Source organism: Amborella trichopoda, chromosome 10 (assembly GCF_054954075.1).
Source record: "Amborella trichopoda isolate Santa Cruz 75 chromosome 10, AtrichopodaSantaCruz75HAP2 v2.0, whole genome shotgun sequence".
Taxonomy (NCBI): domain Eukaryota; kingdom Viridiplantae; phylum Streptophyta; class Magnoliopsida; order Amborellales; family Amborellaceae; genus Amborella; species Amborella trichopoda.
The window spans coordinates 4,739,936-4,755,941 of record NC_142345.1 but is presented as its reverse complement, the minus strand read 5'-3'; the positions used below and the strand labels follow the sequence as shown (position 1 = coordinate 4,755,941).

General features: G+C 34.1%; 2 long non-coding RNA genes across 11 annotated transcripts; one reads left to right on the top strand and one right to left on the bottom strand.

The window, feature by feature from the left end:
* The first annotated feature begins 336 nt into the window (after nucleotides 1–336).
* LOC110007320 (uncharacterized) lies at nucleotides 337–12,647 on the top strand. Of its 10 annotated transcripts, none has more exons than XR_016043392.1 (6): nucleotides 337–1,174; nucleotides 1,544–1,677; nucleotides 6,275–6,488; nucleotides 9,453–9,490; nucleotides 9,621–10,705; nucleotides 10,960–12,647. It is a non-coding gene; the product is annotated as an uncharacterized LOC110007320 (long non-coding RNA). The 10 variants fall into 10 exon arrangements; XR_016043391.1 differs by having other exon boundaries at nucleotides 9,453–9,745; nucleotides 9,876–10,705; XR_016043390.1 differs by having other exon boundaries at nucleotides 9,453–9,951; nucleotides 10,206–10,705.
* On the bottom strand, nucleotides 12,251–15,752 carry LOC110007310 (uncharacterized). The gene is made up of 2 exons (XR_002281005.2): nucleotides 15,172–15,752; nucleotides 12,251–12,645 (listed from the first exon to the last, which is right to left on the bottom strand). It is a non-coding gene; the product is annotated as an uncharacterized LOC110007310 (long non-coding RNA).
* Between the last annotated feature and the right edge of the window lie 254 nt (nucleotides 15,753–16,006).

Sequence of the window (16,006 nt, the reverse complement as noted above, 5' to 3'; positions counted from 1 at the left end):
CAATACTGGCAATAAAATTCAAAACTTAAGAAATGTACAGATCTTGTAAATCGATGAACACTTAGTTTTAAGATAAAATGGACAGTCTAGATAATATGTTATAATATACCCTATTTTTAGAACTCAAAATCCTAATTTTTCTTCACAACCATATTGTTCAAGTCGAGGTTATCAACCATATTGTTCAAGTCGAGGTTATCAATGTAAAGGTTTTTCAATGCTTGAATTGTAAGTTTGGATGAGTTATGAGATGAGGCTTTACATATTTTGATAAGGCTGCAGCCCTATCAAACCATTTTTCATAAGAAAATAGTTTTGAATACATATACTATTATAGACGCCCCCAGATTATCGACACAATAGACCCCACAAAACTCTTCCAAAATCGACCATTTTTAATTCCAAATTATAGAAGAGGTTGTAAGATTTCCAAACGTTTAATAATCATTCCAATCCAATATACAGTTTAAAATTATGGTATAACAAAATTTGTTCACAAAAATTCCAATTTAATCCCTGCACGATAATCAAGTGATGGGCCCACAATGCGTAGTGAGTCGCAAGCACTTTACGGGCCTTAAAAATTAGCAAAAATATCTTAAAATCTTTAAAACTTTCTAGAGGTCTCTAAGGTGTTTCAGGACAGTTCTTGGATGTGTTTCGATGCATGAAACCTTAATAACTAGGGGAGTATCTTTAGAAGATGTCTAGGTCAGTTTTTGGATGTGTTTGGACGCGTGAAGCCCTAATAATTAAGGGAGTATTTTTAGAAGATGCCTAGAACCCAAGCTATCCAACCCCTCTAGCCCCCCCATAGAAAATCATTCAAAAAATATTAGAAAATTCTATAAAATCCAAATTCCTTAAGAAAATTCCTTCGAAATCAGAAAGCCTAGAGAATTAGGGAAAACAATAAAAAATCCTATGAAAATCTCTACAATCTAAAAACCCTAGGAAACTCTTAAGGAAAATCCCTTACGACTTCCTCTAACCTAAACCCTAGATCTAGGAATTCTCTACATGCCAAATTTTCCACTAAATATTATCTATAAAATCCATAAAATAAAGATAGGAACAAGATCTTATACGTCCCCAAATCTTTAAGGCGAAGGAGAAGGGATAGAGGTATAAACAACCGCCATCCTGACACAAGCTCCAACTCCGAGTTCTTCAAGTAAGTATCTCAACGTTTCTTTATTTAATTAGTTATTTATTTTAATTTAATTTTTCATAGTTTATTTATAGATATAGCTTTTAAGGATTAATTCAGTGTGAAAACTCAGTTGGCGCTACTAGTGGATCTAAAAGAAGGTAGATATGATCACATCTGAACTTGTTTTTTATCCGTAATTTGACTGGTCCCACTTTCTCTACTGATATAAAAATTTACACCGTTTTGTGCACAATATGAGGAAATCACATCCAATGATATCTTGCCATAATATTTTTTTTTTTTGTTCCATCTTTGTTCACTTTTACTACTGTTTATTCTCTCTTTTTTTTTTTTTTCTTTTTTTTTTGTCTTTTTTTTCTTTTTCTGAAGCTCTATTTCAGACGTATTACGGAAAGTGATCTTGTGATTCTCCAAGGCTTGTATCATCCTTCTTGAGGCCATAAGTTCATAAGAAATAAAAATAAAGATTGAAACGTGCTACCGCAAGCTCGAGCGGACAAAAGGTACGAGAACTATCCAACCTTACAATGGTTAAGTCATACAGGGAAAGGAGTTTCAGGAACTAGCTTACCCTCTGAGTGAAAACCTGATCTTAATCCTCTAATTTTGAAGTATGAAGAAGTGTATCTTGGTTAAACTCATAGAATATAGAGAGCAAGGACATAAATGATAGGTGCTACAAGATGGAAAGAGCTTCTCCACATACCAGAACTACTTAAGATACTAAGCACAAGTGATATGACTTGGTGTTCTAATTCAAGGTCTGTGGCCTAAGTCTCAAACACTAAGCATGGGCGCTGACTCATTCAAAAACATGCAGTACATTTTAAGCTTGATGTGCCAACATGAATTACCTCAACAAAACCCCACTTTTTGAATTGATATCTATGATCCTCAATAGAGATGTGGTGAGCTGCATAAGATAAGAATCTCATCCTGGCTCTTGAAGTTGCCATGGTAGCATGCAATAATGTAAATGTCAAGGTTTTTTTTTTTTAGTAGCTATCTAGCTTTCTTTTGGGTCTTTAGTTTTTTCTTTTGGGATATAATATGGATAGTCTTGATGACTCATAAATCATAATTATGTATGGGACATGATAATATCAATGAGGTAATTAAAATAATTAAATGATTAAGATAAAATATTGGGCTTTCAAAAACTGACGATTTTTTCCATTGTTTTATTTTTAAAGAAAGTGAATTGGATAAATTGAGAACAATAAATGTTGTTGAGACTAGATGGATAGGTTCGTAAAAATGTGTGTCCTAATGAGTCTTCACCCTTTCTTTTTTTTTTTTTTGTGAAATAAATTCCAAGTCAACAGAATTTTGCTAAAAAGAAAAAACATTGAGTCTTTGAAATATTTTTAGGGATGCCATTCATAAGAACATCAAGTTTGCTCATGTGTGCGATGCTAAACAGTTATACATCTTGACTTAATATTTTTCAAATGGATCTAGAACCTAATTTGATTAGAAAGATAGTTATTGAATCCGCGACTACCTCGGCCATAAACCATACGGAATGTCTTAAGTATAACAAATATACAAGGTTTCCTTCGAATAGATTATGTGGATTAGATCCTTTAGTTTGTAAAGGAATACAACCAAGAGACAAGTGTAGTAGGATCTTGTCTGCAATTGTAAACTCAGGTAAGAGGGATATTATGTGAGGCTTAGAAAACAAGCATATTGGCATGACCATGAGGGCATTGAGAGAGAACCCAGTCCTTGTTTGTTATGCTGTCGATGTTTCAAAGAGAGAACCCAGTCATTTTGGGTTGAGCAGGAGCATTCGCATATTGCACCTTTTATCTTTTTTTTGTGGCTCTGATACTCGAGATATACAAAGATTTAGCTTTAGACTTCCAAGGGGATCTAGATGTCTTAAAATCCCTGTTGGAATACTTGTTCATATTTCATGAAGTAGTCATTTCTTGATATTCAAAGAAAAATGATGTTGTAGTATTGTCCACTATGAAACCAATTATGTGGCTTCTTGTTTAGCTACAAAAGAAGCGATTGAAGAAATTTCATATTCAGCTTAGATTCGACTCTTAAGTATTGTGAGTGCAAGAGGATTTTTCGATCTATGTGGCAGCGGAGCTACTGTTTGATAAGAAATCCAAACATATCAATGTGGCCTATTATGATATTCGGGGTAAGATCTGAGAAGGAGAGATTGAGCATCCTTAGATGAGAAAGGTAATTGTTTACCCAATATCTTTATTGTAGCGAGCTTGAGAGAGATTGTAATAGGGGTGAGAGATTTTAGAGAGGGAGAGAGAGAAAGAGATAGATTGTAAAGCCTTCAAAAGTTGAGTGGGAATCTTAGGATTTGTGGCTTCAAGGGCCTTGTGAGCATGTAAAAAATAAACTACATTGATATATACTCCAAAGGGAGTGCGGTCTGTATGGGGCCATGAAGGCATGCTTGGTAGTGCTTGTTGACTCACTCAACCTAGGCGATCTAGGCCTAGTGATGGAGTTTGGAACCGTTCATCCCTAAGTATAAAACACAACCTTGATGGGTTTGCAATGTTAGCTCTTGTTAAGTTTAGAGATGCCCATGGTGGATTAGTTAGGAGGTGGGCCGTCTCATAAATACAGTTTTTTGCTTGTGAGGACAAAGGCCAAATCCTCAACATTATCATGAAACAATCATGTACATATGCTAATCCCATATATAGGAAGCGACACATTAGGCTAGTATGTGTACATGTGTTGAAGAGAGGCCCCCTGCATCATTGCTATAGTGTGGACATTTCTATTTGAGACATGACTTATCCTTAAAGAGAACATGTAATTCACACATTTGATTTGATGGACTAATCATGAGTCATTGTGATTAACTACAAAATTTTGTTGAGTTGGCTTGAGAAGATAGACCATGGAATGCAAGAACTAGCATAGATAGAGTGCTTTAAGAAATTTGTATAATCCTGACCCAATGAATCCAATTCTTTTTTAATAACGCTTGTTTGCATTTTAGAATGGATCACAAAAAGGAACTTCTTAAATTGCACTATATATTTTATTTTGTATTATCAATTTTTTAATTCAAAACAAATGTACTCTTTACTTTTAAAAATTCAAAAGACATTTTTATAAGGGAAAAGTTTTAATAAGGTTACAACCCTATTGCAACACTTACGGTTGCAATTTTCTTCACCGTCCAATAAAATGAACAGTGGATATTTTAAAAAGAAAGAAGAGATGGGAAACTAGTAAATAGAAAGCTCCGGTTGCCATTTTCAATTTCCCTCTAAATTCTCTTGCTATTCTCTTAGACATCTCTCTCTCCATCATCAGAACTTTTTACCAAATTCTCTCTCTATCCTCTTGGACAACTCTCTTTGTCCATCAAGTTCATCGCAAAACCCTTTAGAGAGAGGTACAGAGAGGTTCATCACTAGGGATGGAAAGAGCCCTTTAAAGAGAGAGGTACAAAGAGAAGATAGAAGGAGAGCATTAGGGTTAGGATTAGAAAAGGCCCCAGTACTTTAGAGAGAGAAGGCGGAGAGAGGGTACACAGAAAGAAGATTGAGAGAAACAGGAAGAGCATATAGAAGAAAAGTTGAGACAGAGAGAGGCACAAAGAGAGATGCTTGAAGGAGACCATTAGGGCTTGTGTTATAAATGGTCCAATGGGCATTTGCTACCATTCAAAATTAGCCCAATTCAAGGAGGAATTGCAAAGTTCAGAAAAAGTTCAATGACTCTCACTACTGGCATTTGCTGCCATTCGAAATCTTCTACAACCATTGCAATTCTAGCACCTCAATTAAGCCGTCTCTCTATTATGGGTTTTAGAGTTCGAAATCCAGAATAATCTCTCAAGTTTTTTTTTATGCCCTAAAGAAGAATTTGTTTTCCCCAATTAGCTATTTTGGTACATATGAGCTACTTTCTTTTTTTGTTGGTGATTTCTTTGGGTATTTTTTTTGCCCATGTGAAGATTATTTTGCACAAATCAATGTTCTAGTGCATCTAAGCTATTTGCTCGTTTTTTTTGCTCTCTTTTTTTTGCCTTAAAATTTTCTTCCACCTCATTTTGTTCCATGTAAAGAGATTATTAATGTATCCATTACTTGCTTGAATTTAGTGGATGTTTATTTTAGCAAAGTCCACAGTTTTTTGAAAAAACTTGGGTTCAATCACTGAATTTATTTTTAGTTTTTTCTTTTACTTTTTGTTATGGGGAAAAATATTTTTTGCATAAATGGTGATCAATTTAGCGTGAACTACGAGAAAATCATTTTCAATTCAAGATTGACAATTTGGTTGATTTAGTTTTGTTATTTACTTTGGAATTGGGCTACAAATTGTCTAATCTCTTAATCCACCTATTAAATCAACTTGAATCAGGCCTGGCAAATAAAAGAAATCAAACCAATATGTCTGGAAAATAAAAAGAATAAAATATTTTAATCACTCAATTGAATAAGTTTCCTAAGAATTACAAATACCAAAACTATTGTGTATGGTAAATGGATTTTGAAATGGTGGCGATTGGAGATGCTACACAATTTCTGTAAATTTGCAGCATGTTAGATAAAGCTAAATATTTTCTCAACCCATTAATTTAAGTTTATATTTTGTTTTTCAATTTTGAACTCATTTATCCCAGATAAATGAGTGTTATGTACTTGTCAATGTACATTACATGCATGGATTAATAGGAATTATATATGGATGATGTTATGAAATGTTGGTGATTAGAGATATTGCAATTTTTCTATAAATTTGCAGCAACATGCTAGTTGCACTACTCTTTATGAGAATATTAAATATTTTTTGTATATGAATGAGGAAGAAAGTTTATTTGTATAGTAAGAATTTTTTATGTGTATAAATGAGTATGTAAAGAGAGAATGTGTATGTTGGTAGTACCCTTATGATATTTATGTATTCATGGTTTTGTTGCTATTGTTGTATGTGATGAAGATAACCATCTCAGAAATATTAGGAGTGTCAAAAGAGCAGTATAAGGAGAATCTTTAATTCTAGCTCTATAATTTTTTGAATAATTCTGACTTAAAACGAGTCAATAAATGTCTAATTAGAATTTCTTCTTATGTTTATGGGCCAATAAAATAGGATGGACCTAAAGCTGGACACAAAAAACATAATTGACATGGAGGCGGAGAGTATTTCAAATATTCATGTTATTGAAAAGTATAACAACAATGAAACAAACGATATTATTCATGTGGATGGTGACACAATGGCAGCGACTCTTATATAAGTCAAGATAAGACTTGCATGGTAGAGCCACTAACTTTGGAATGCAATGATAAGGTTTCACAAGAAGGTATGCGGTTTGAATCTCTTGAAGCTGCATTTGATTTTTATAATAAATATGTAAAAAGAATGGGTTTTAGTGTTCGACGTTCTCCAACTCATTGATCAATAAAAGATGGGTCGGTCATTGCTCGTGAATATGTATGTTCACAACAAGGTCTGTGGCACAAGAAGTATGAGGGGAATCAATCTCGACCCTATACAAGGATAGAGTGTCAAGCAAAGCTAAGAATAAAGAAAGATGAATATGGCATATGATTCATTTCGAAACACGAAAAAGATCATTCTCATGCCTTTACTTCACCATCCAAAGTCCATCTCCTTTGGTCACATCGTACAATTTCGAAGGCCATAAGAGAGATGATCTACATGTATAACTCATGTGGGTTAACTGCCTCAAAGATAACAAAAGTGTTGGCTACACAGGTTGGAGGTCCGAAGAGTCTCCCTTTTGTGGAAGTAGATTGCAAGAATGCAATATATAACAATCGGAAAAACAAATCTAAATTGGTAGGTGGGGATGCAGAGGGTTTGATGGAATTCTTTGCTACTAAGAGTGCCATGAACCCATTATTTGCATACAAGATACAAGTTGACGAGATGGGCGTTTAACCAATGTGATATGGGTTGATGCAAAATCAAGGATCACTTACGAGTTCTTTGGGGATGTAATTATATTTGATACAACATACAAAACCAATGCTTATGGGATACCATGTGCCCCAATTTTAGGAGGAAACCACCACACGAAAACTATATTATTAGGATGTGCTTGGCTCCATAGAGAAGATGAGGAGTCTTTTACATGGCTGTTCAAAAAGTGGCTCAAGATGATGAATGGATGCCAACCCAAGACAATTATCACAGACCAAGATAGGGCAATGGCCCTTGCAATAAAAAATGTATTCTCGGAATCCCGACATCGCTTGTGTAGATGGCATGTTAAACAAAAAATTGAACAAAAAATAGTGCAAGTTGAGCGCAAACATCCATCATTCTGTGGGGATTTATACAAGTGTCTTGACCATACACCACCATGATGGAATTTGAAGATGAGTGGCAAAGAATGATAGAAAGATATGAATAAACAATGATGGGATGCAGTCCTTATATGAAATCCAACACCAGTGGATATATGTATATTTGCAAGATTGCTTCTCGGTTGTCAATAGGACTAGTGGAAGAAGCGAAGCCATGAATAAGGACATTAAGGCATATATAAATTCCCATACTAACTTGACTACATTTGTTAGCCGACTTCAAGAGCTAATTGATAAAAAAATTGATGAGAAAAACAGTGCAGACTTCAAATCTCATAATGAAACACCAGTTATGAAGATTGCGACCCGCATGAAAAGGCAAATGGCTCAATTTACACCCCAACTATCTTTAAAAACTTCTTTTAGCCAGAGTTGATAAAGGCCACTGATCTTACTTGTGAAGTGCAAGAGAATGATGGGATCATATGCACTTTCAGTTTGAAAGAATATGGGGCATGCGACCCTGCCCATACAATTGTATTCAGTAATAATGAGGAGAAAATAACATGTAGCTGCCATCTATGTGAGCACATGGGTATCCCTTGTAGTCACATACTTAAGGTATTTGTTTCAAAAAATATCATTGAGTTGCCCCAATACTATATAATGAAGCGATGGACAAAGGATGTGACAAAGGGGGTTGCTCGTGATGGTTTTAGAATTCAAGTAAGGGCCAATCATGAGGATGCCTATTCCATGTGCTACAATAATCTATTTCAACGGTGCAACATGCTATTAGCTAATGGGGCCGTGAGTCCTAGAGTATATGAATACGCAAAGATGGTTATAGATGAGGCATGCGACAAGCTTGCTGCTAGAGTGGACAAGGAGAAAGCTTCCACAAAATAAGTCTCTCCTACCCCTAGTAGCCCTATGTCCTTAAGAACACCTGCCCTTTGTGTGGATCCCATCCTCTCCATAGCTTCCAACCCACATTTGACTATAAAGGCTTCAACTTGTGCAAAGCCGAAGAGACGACCACCTACCCATTTGAGAATCAAACCTCGGTACGAAGAGAGAACAAGTAAGAGAAAGTGTGGTGGTTGTGGAGTCATAGGTCATTATAGGTGTAATTGTGCAAGGTACGATCAATCAAATTTCATAATTGTGAGTTTAGGTTTTCAAAGCTAATTGAAGTATTACTTATTATTTTTTTAATACTTTGATGACTCAAGTTTAATGATTATGAACGATTTTGTGTTAGTTAGTTACTTAGCTCCAACTTGTGAAATATTGTTTAAGAAATGATCTTAATAATATAATCTATTTAAGTGTGTTACCTTGCATGGTATGACAGTGAATCTATTTGTGTAAGAAGCAAGTATGTATTTGAATGTGTGATAATTTTCTATGTATATGAGAATGGATCACTGTAGAAAACAGAGGTATTAAATTTGAGCCCTTATGATATGCATGGAAAAGTGTGGAGGATGACATTTTGTGGAAAACATGGCCTTTCTTCAACATAAGCTATTGATAATGTTCATGGTAATTTGTCATTGTTTATGCTAAGAAAATGTGAAGTATTGGACTTACTGCTGCATAATTTGATGCATTGGAGTCATAGGTCATGATAGGCGTAATTGTGTCATTGTTTATGCTAAGAAAATGTGAAGTATTGGACTTACTGCTGCATAATTTGATGCATTGGAGTCATAGGTCATGATAGGCGTAATTGTGTAAGGTACGATTAATCATATTTCATAGTTGTGAGTTTAGGTTTTCAAAGCTAATTGAAGTATTATTTATTATTTCTTTAATACTTTGATGACTCAAGTTTAATGATTATGAACAATTTTGTGTTAGTTATTTAGCTCCAACTCGTGAAATATCGTTTAAAAAATGATCTTAATAATAGAATCTATTAGATGAAAATTGTTTTCTCAGATGCTCCAAATATTATTGAGTTGTTTTCTTTTTATGTTTTGGTACAGGAGCATCACTGTCGAGGGCCCAAGTAACTCCCTAAGGAGTATGAGTAACACTCAAAGCACCGTAGCTGATGAGCAACAATGATTGGCCTTTAATTTGATATCTAATTGATTTTTTGATATGTAATTACACATTTTTTTTAATATCTACTTACATATTTTTTTTGGCAGTTCTGATGTTGGTTACCTTGCAAGGTATGACGTTTGTGTAAGAAGCTTGTGTAAGAAGCAAGTGTATATTTAAGTTTGTGATAATTTTCTATGTACATGAGAATGGATCACTGTAGAAAACAGAGGTATTAAATTTGAGCCTTTATGACATGCATGGAAAAGTATGGAATATGACATTTTGTGGAAAACATAGCTTTCTTCAACATAGGCTATTGATAATGTTCATGGTAATTTGTCATTGTTTATGCCAAGAAGATGTGAAGTATTGGACCTGCTGCTGCATAATTTGATCCATTGGAGTCATAGGTCATGATAGGCGTAATTGTGCAAGGTCCGATTAATCATAGTTTATAGTTGTGAGTTTATGTTTTCAAAGATAATTGAAGTATTATTTATTGTTTCTTTAATACTTTGATGACTCAAGTTTAATTATTATGAACGATTTTGTGTTAGTTAGTTACTTAGCTCCAACTTGTGAAATATTGTTTAAAAAATGGTCTTAATAATAGAATCTATTACATGAAAATTGCTTTCTCAGATGCTCCAAATATTATTGAGTTGTTTTCCTTTTATGTTTTGGTACAGGAGCGTCATTGTCGAGGGCCCAAGTAACTCCTCAAGGAGTATGGGTAACACTCAAAGCACCGTTACTGAGAAGCAACAATGATTGGCCTTTAATTTGATAGCTAATTACTTTTTTGATATGTAATTACACATTTTTTTGGATATCTAATTACATATTTTTTTAGGTAGTTTTGATGTTGGTTACCTTGCGAGGTATGACATTTGTATAAGAAGCTTGTGTAAGAAGAAAGTGTGTATTTAAGTGTGTGATAATTTTCTAGGTATATAAGAATGGATCACTGTAGAAAACAGATGTATTAAATTTGAGTCCTTATGATGTGCATGGAAAAGTATGGAAGATGACATTTTCTGGAAAACATAGCCTTTCTTCAACATAGGCTATTGATAATGTTCGTGGTAATTTGTCATTGTTTATGCTAAGAAGATGTGAGGTATTGGACTTGCTGCTGCATAATTTGATACAATGGAGTCATAGGTCATGATAGGCGTAATTGTGCAAGGTACGATCAATCATATTTCATAGTTGTGAGTTTAGGTTTTAAAAGCTAATTGAAGTATTATTTATTGTTTCTTTAATACTTTGATGACTCAAGTTTAATGATTATGAACAATTTTGTGTTAGTTAGTCACTTAGCTCCAACTTGTGAAATATTGTTTAAAAAACGATCTTAATAATAGAATCTATTACAAGAAAATTGCTATGTTAGATGCTCCAAATATTATTGAGTTGTTTTCCTTTTATGTTTTGGTACAGGAGCGTCACTGTCGAGGGCCCAAGTAACTTCCCAAGGAGCATGGGTAACACTCAAAGCGCCGTGGCTAAGGAGCAACAATGATTGGCCTTTAATTTGATATGTAATTGACTTTTTGATATGTAATTACACATTTTTTTGGATATCTACTTACATATTTTTTTTGGTAGTTATGATGTTAGTTACCTTGCAAGGTATGACGTTGTGTAAGAAGCTTGTGTAAGAAACAAGTGTGTATTAATTAAGTGTGTGATAATTTTCTATGTATATAAGAATGGATCACTGTAGAAAACAGAGGTATTAAATTTGAGCCCTTATGATATGCATGGAAAAGTATGGAAAATGACATTTTGTGGAAAACATAACATTTTTTCAACATAGTCTATTGATAATGTTCATGATAATTTTATGCTAAAAAGATGTGAAGTATTGGACATACTGCTGCATAATTTGATTCATTGGACCTACTGCTACATAAATTGACAATGCAACCTTTAACTTCCTAATGCATTTCTTAATCAGGAAAGCTTGAATATTTTGTCCAAGCTTTTTCTTAATAAGCGGCAAGTTTGTCCAACCATTAACTTTTTTTATATATATACATAAATGAGCATATTAATGGGTCTAATGTACTAGGTTGATGTGTCTACTCAATTTTAATCCAAGGTACAGTTTCTATAAGGTTGCAACATTAAACAATCCAATTAAGGAGCACCTTAAAATTTTATCATAACATGTAATTTTGTTATAAAAAATTGTTAGTATTATCCTAAAATCTATTTTCATATCTAATTAGAAAATTTCAAATTACAAAAATGGTTAAAATCAAGTAGACCTATAAATATATGAAAATCTTGAAAATGGACGGTCTAGATAATATTTTCCAATCTACACTATTTCCGATATTCAAAAACTTTTGTTTTTTCATATTCATAGATCTCGATGTCGAGATGATTGATTAGAGAGCTTGTTCAACATTAAAACAACATTTTCGATAGAATCTTGAGGTGCATATGTGATTCTACATTTTAAAGATGCAACCTTATATAAAACTTTTCCTTTTAAACTATCTTCTCTTGTTCATTTTTTTTTTTTTTTTACAAATGAGCTTATTTCAGGTCCCAACTGATGCAATAGATTTGTTGGGATGTGGGATATGTAGGAGTCTATCCTCCCACATACACTCTCTCTCATCACGATTGATACCATATGCTCCCGCTCTTTCATCACAATCGATACCAAATGTGCTCTCTTTGTCTCTCTCTCCTAAGTTATGTAACTAAAAAATAGAAATGCGTGAAAGAGGTGCATTCAACATATAAGAATAATAAAGTTCACAAACAAGGGATGCACTCTTGTTGAACCTCCTGGGGATTATAAACCAGAATTTTACCCTTTAGACAACCAACACAAACTACTTAAGGAGACACTTCATGTTAGATTTGTGCATGTCATTTGCATATTGAGATCTTGCCCAAATCATGGTCAAGTAAGGCAAAGACGCGCTTGCTTTGCTTAGAGTAGCCCTTCCACCACCGTCTGAACAATTCTGAAAAATCCTCAAGACTCATGCCATCATACACTATTTAGGCTATTAGTTAAGCTCAAAAGGTAATGTTGATGAGGGGCTTGAGATCAATGGCTTTAGCTTTGGATTCTTATCCTCTAGAATGAATCTTCACAAAAGCCTAATAAACACAGCACAAAGGATCAAAACAAAATTACATAGTTTCTCTTATTTTGTAAAATTAAAAGTGTTTGTAGTTCATATTGTCAGCAAAATATTTTGCACATCCGTATGAATAAATGAATTACCAACATGTTGTTGATAAATATATAACAACTTGAAATTAAGAACAAAAATTTGCTTTTGTAATAATTATTTGAATGGCTTCCAAAAGGAAAGAAACACATTAGTGGAATTAAAAAATTTGAGTATCCAAATAACCAGTTACATGCACACCAAGAAACATATAGTTGTTTAAAGCTTGTGAACACAAAGAAGAAGTATAAAATATTGGAATTACTTCACAATACCAACCACAACTTAACAAATGTATATAACTTGATTGTGAATACTTGCATTATTTATATGAAAAGATCAAAATTAGGCAAACCCATCTAAATTAATGAATTATTCGCTGATTAGGTTAACTATTTGAAATTTATAACAAAAGTCTTCTTGAATAAGAATTACTTGAATCACTATTAAAATAAAATAAGCAGAATTACTTGAACAAGAATTTGGGAATAAATAAGCATTTAAATAACCATTTACGTGCCCATTAGGAACTACATTTGAATTCCTTGGCATCAAAATTGGAAAACGCATTATCACTTACCAGCCTCGCTCAAATTCCCATTCTCATTGTGTTCAAATATATTACTAAATCTAGCAAGAAAAAAAAGATAAAACCAAATAGTTATGACCCCATCATGAATACTCATAGCTAGCAATACAATCTCTTTTAAAGTCACAAACAAACCAACCCTTCCGAAGAGGTTACACAGTAAGTGAATTAAATCGTTCCCCGTATCATTTGGATCAAATTTACTTCAACATTTATCATGTAACAATAACGGGCCATTCTTCACTACAATAAAAAAAGAATAAAAGGAAAACCAAAATAAAAAAGTCATATTTCACCATTCTTGTATAAAAATATATTTGCTCTAAAAGATCCTTGTTTTAATATGGAGGATTTATAGGCATACATCCCTTTGTTCAACAGTCTCATCTCTAGACTCCCGGGCACAGGCTACCTAGGGGACTATGGTAAACTTAGCTTCTCATTGAGACTTGAGTGACTAAACAGGAGGATTGTATGCCTAGAAGGAGATATTCCTTATGCTTTTAAACACAAAATTGTCATCAGAAAAGACGTAAATGAAGGCAACCATATCAGTCACAAATTTCAACTGCCTTACTAGTTACGAAGCCACACAAGCTAGATATGACAAACTTAAGGCCCTATAAAATAAAAAATAGGCCAAATTGGTAGTAGAAAAACTAACTCTAAGTTCACTGCTTAGTATTAATGGGGGGAAACTCTCCATGACTCACTGACTGGCAGAGATGAGAGAGAGATAAAAACACCAACCATATGAAGAGTAACGATCCTACGAGAACCTCCCACATCCATGTATATAGTACCCCAAATAATAACTATTAAATTTGGTACAGATCTCTAAAAAAATTATTACATGGGTATGGGACTCGACTTTTATAAAGATATGTACTAAATTTAATGGTGATCCTTTAGAGTCCTACACACATGAGTGTGGGAGGGTCTCATAAGATAAAATAAAAGAGAGAGAGAGACCGACCAAGTCTTTAATCTAAGGTTATTTGGCCATCTCCAATAGAAGGACATAAAAACGTCATTATAACACATCGTCACACCCCAATAATTCAGCCTGAGAGAAGTAGCCTTTCCTCAGTAATGAGGTCAGAACAATTTCAAATCTGAGACAACCGATTATTCCGAAAGTAGGTCTAGAGACAGAGATATTGCTACCTTTCTAACCAGGCGAAATTGCAAGGCTATCAATCTTCTAAAGAATTTGAGTATTTATTCACAACAAAAACATAACCCAAAACGGAAATTCTCAAACCTTCCAGAGCAACCACAAACATAGAGTCCCGCATACAATACAACAACAATAAACAGTTTCATAGCCATGGAAATTTAAGCAAGCAATGCATCAAAATATTCAGAGCTATGCAAAAGAAAATAATCGCCCATTTCCACTCCAACCAAGAGTGATGATCACAAATTAATCAGCTTAAAGAATGAAATTACCCAAACTTGGACCACCAGAGGACCATCAAAATCCATCGATTTCTGCTATTTCTAGAGATTTTGGCCTATTTGGGTCCCTAAGAAAATGAAACCTCTCTCTGTTAAAAGAAAAAAAGAAAATAGGGAAACCGTAGAATGGTGATGGTTATGAACATACCTGGCATTGACATTGTAAGATAAATACATCCAAATGGAGTCAATAAAAGAAAACCCAGGGTTATCTATATCAATCCTACCATGCCAATTGAATCATTTATTTTAACTGTGATAAAAATAAAAAGCAAAAAAAACCAAGAAAGACCACAGATGTTGGTCTATTTGGATCCCTAAGAAAATAAAACCTCTCTCTCTCTATTAAAAGAAAAAAAGAAAACAGGGGAAACCCTAAAATGGTGATGATTATGAACATACCTTGCATTGGCATGGAAGAATAACTGCAAACCATCCCTTTAGCAGGAGCAAAGCAGAACACCACCCCATTAGATAAACTCACTCCAATCATAGAGAAAAATCTTGTCTTGAGATAAACCCACTCTAGAGAAAAAACCCGTTCTGTATTTTAGAGAGAGAGAGAGAGTATTCTGCAATAAATTGGTTCATCTTCCTTATTTTGAAAAAGGATTAGGGTTTCTTTCTCCGGGAGAAGAAGAAAGGCCAAAGAGGTTCGGAGTGAGAAGTTTGAAAAAGTAAGAGAGTGTTAGGAAAAATGGGAGAATCCAGTGGAGATGGAGAAGTTGATAGAGAGAGAAGAAAATACCGTGGGTAGATGCAGAAGTAAGAGAGAGAAAAGTAGGGTTGGTGTTCTTTTTCATTAGACGAGTTGCATAATCCTCGCCGTCCGATCAATGGAGGCTGGAAATGACCGTAACCCAACTTCAACAGTTTCCGTTGCAACCGTACACCTTTTTTGTAATACATGTTAATGAGGGTTGCCAAAATTATTGAACCCACATGGGACCCGAGGGTCAAGCGTCCACCCATGGGACAGTATATGTGGGGCATGGGGCCTATTAGGCCTCCACAGGCCCACACGCCCCTCCATTCCAATTTTCTCCTAAATTCTTTTGAATAAAATAATTTGATAATCGTTTTGAGATGTTTGGGAAGTCAGGAATTCTTAATAAATATTCAAGACGATTTATATAGCTTTTTGATGTTTTTGTGATAAAATAAATCAAATATTTTGGATAAAAAATATCATTCGTTTTTACATATTAGAAGAGAAAGGATCAAAGATAGTAAGAGA